The 2,681-nt window shown below is 44.6% G+C and overlaps 1 non-coding gene across 1 annotated transcript; it reads right to left on the reverse strand.

Annotated features, from left to right (window-relative positions):
- Positions 1-1,353: 1,353 nt before the first annotated feature.
- On the reverse strand, positions 1,354-1,428 carry Trnat-ugu. The gene has a single exon. It is a non-coding gene; the product is annotated as a tRNA-Thr (tRNA).
- Positions 1,429-2,681: the final 1,253 nt, after the last annotated feature.

A 2,681-nucleotide genomic window follows, 5' to 3' on the forward strand; every position in this document is an offset into this window, starting at 1 on the left:
TGTAACATCTGATATAACAGATGATATACAATATACGGCACCTCGAATTTACAGGGAATTCAGAAAATCCCGGTACAGACTTCTAGAACTCATAAAGGGGAGTGAGTGGATAATATTTTGAATAGAAACCCATGTTCATAGACGTATCAATTCCGTCCAACGACGGTTTCAGTTCAGATGGGTAATGCGTCCACTTCTGCTGAGGGAAAGAGAAAAGTCTCAGTGTTGCTTGTCCCGGTTTGCAGTACGGTAGAGAGGGTGACGTGTACTACATCAGACTTAACGTGCGCAACGTTTAATTTAAGAGACTCCTGTAGAGACAGAGAAAGATCTGCCTGCACGAGGTCCAACTGCTGCACTAGAAACAAGCGGGACGGGGAGTGTGTACCAGAAAATACGTGAAACAATGCTGGTGGTCGCGGATGGAGCCGCTGTTGTAAGGCGTCAGTACTGTTTTGTGTGTACAGTACGCTGGGTTCTTTTTCGTTCTGGAATAATGTAAAACACATCGTGTTTAATGTTAACACAAACAAATGTTATTAAGTGAGAAAAGGATGTTTCGCAATGTTTTCTTTTGAACTGTTACCTAATAACTGTACTGCGTCAGGCCGTATTAGATTCCTCAAGCAGAAGTGTAAGAGATAAATTTCTGAACTTATACCGTCATAGAACGGAAACGGTACATTTATGGATGTGGGTTTCTATTCAAAATATTATTACACACTCCCTTCTAAAACTCGTACAAGTTTGCAACGGGAATTTCCGAACACCCTGTACGTGTCTCTCTCAGTGGAGAAATGTCTCGCCAAAACTGTTTGATCAACTGTGTGTCACCGCTTTCGGTGGACGTGTAGTGATATCAAGGTCTACGTGGAATAAGTTTATTTTAGTATTCAAGCTCCATTACGAACCTTCCTATACAACGGCATGGTGGAGGATGATGCGGGGGGGGGGGGGGGGGGGGAGGGGGTGGTGAAGGTCCTCAAACCATCCTCCCTCCCTACCACCACCATCCACCTCTTGTGGTTTACTGATTACTCCACTACTGTCTATCCAGGTGTCGGTAGTTTCTGCGTCTGGGTGTGCCAAATGTGTGCGACAGACTCACAGCAATATTAGGTCACACAGAAGGAATGTGCAATTTATTTTTATTTTTGAACAATAAGCGGTTTTTCTGCGTTGATTTTCAAAGTCTGCATATTATTAACTATATATGACGGTAGTATCTGTTCCCGAAAGAACAGTTCCCGTGGATGACCATGCAGCTTTGCTAGAAATGAAATGATAATTAAATAGACACCCTAGCTGCAAGCAGGCGTTGATACACTTCATTGGGGACATGTTGAAAATGTGTGCCCCGACCGGGACTCGAACCCGGGATCTCCTGCTTACATGGCAGACGCTCTATCCATCTGAGCCACCGCGGGCACAGAGAATACTGCGTCTGCAGGGACTTATCCCTTGCACGCTCCCCGTGAGATCCACATCCGCAACATGTCCACAACACTACATTCGTAGTGCGCCTAATAGATGTTTGCCCATCATACTCATTACTCGTGGCAGAGTAATCTACCAAGTCCCGTAAGAGTTCGGGCATAGCGTGTGCGTTCGCACAAGAAGGTCAAAGGCCGTGAACCCATATTTTTAACTATATATGACGGTAGTATCTGTTCCCGAAAGAACAGTTACCGAACGCACACGCTATGCCCGAACTCGTACGGGACTTGGTAGATTAATCTGCCACGAGTAATGAGTATGATGGGCAAACATCTATTAGGCGCACTACGAATGTAGTGTTGTGGACATGTTGGGAATGTGGATCTCACGGGGAGCGTGCAAGGGATAAGTCCCTGCAGACGCACTATTCTCTGTGCCCGCGGTGGCTCAGATGGATAGAGCGTCTGCCATGTAAGCAGGAGATCCCGGGTTCGAGTACCGGTCGGGGCACACATTTTCAACATGTCCCCAATGAAGTGTATCAACGCCTACTTGCAGCTAGGGTGTCTATTTAATTATCTGCATATTACTTCAGATCTTTTTGAAGTATACGTTGTGCAGTCTGGAGGCGTTCGCTACAGGTGCTGACAGACTGAAAATTTGAGTCGGACCGTAGCGCCAGATCGGAGGCTCAGCTGGTAGACAGACACAGATTCGCATTTCAGTACTGCAATTTTTACCTCTGAGGGAGTGTTTCTTTATGCTTGTGTTTGCAGTTTTCAAAACATATCAGAACAACACCAGTGACTGTTAAGTGAGGGGTGAACAAAGAGTGGGGGTCGTATAATAGTGCCAATGGCGTCGTCTGCTTGAAGTTCTTTAATGTATCTTCTTGTTTTCTGTAAGATCTAGGAGGTGAAGATGAGTAATGAGTTACTTATAGCATAAGGACGTGTACTTTGAAACATTCCCGTTTAAATTCTTTATTGCGTTTTGTGTAATTTACCGAAACCGCCAAACAGTTAATTATTATGATTATATGACCGTGTGCTTAATGGATGAAAGGCTATCGGTTTTCCTGCTGTGCTTTGGGGGTATATCAACCGAGTGCGGCTGTTCTGAGACGGAATAGTTAATGATTGAAAGTTTGTCTATTATTAAGGACCACAAAGGTTGCGATGTACAAACTGATATATATTTCCTACTAACACACAAATTCTGAGGCAGTTGCTACCTTCGCCTTA

The sequence above is a fragment of the Schistocerca piceifrons genome, chromosome 4 (assembly GCF_021461385.2).
Source record: "Schistocerca piceifrons isolate TAMUIC-IGC-003096 chromosome 4, iqSchPice1.1, whole genome shotgun sequence".
NCBI classification, from domain to species: domain Eukaryota; kingdom Metazoa; phylum Arthropoda; class Insecta; order Orthoptera; family Acrididae; genus Schistocerca; species Schistocerca piceifrons.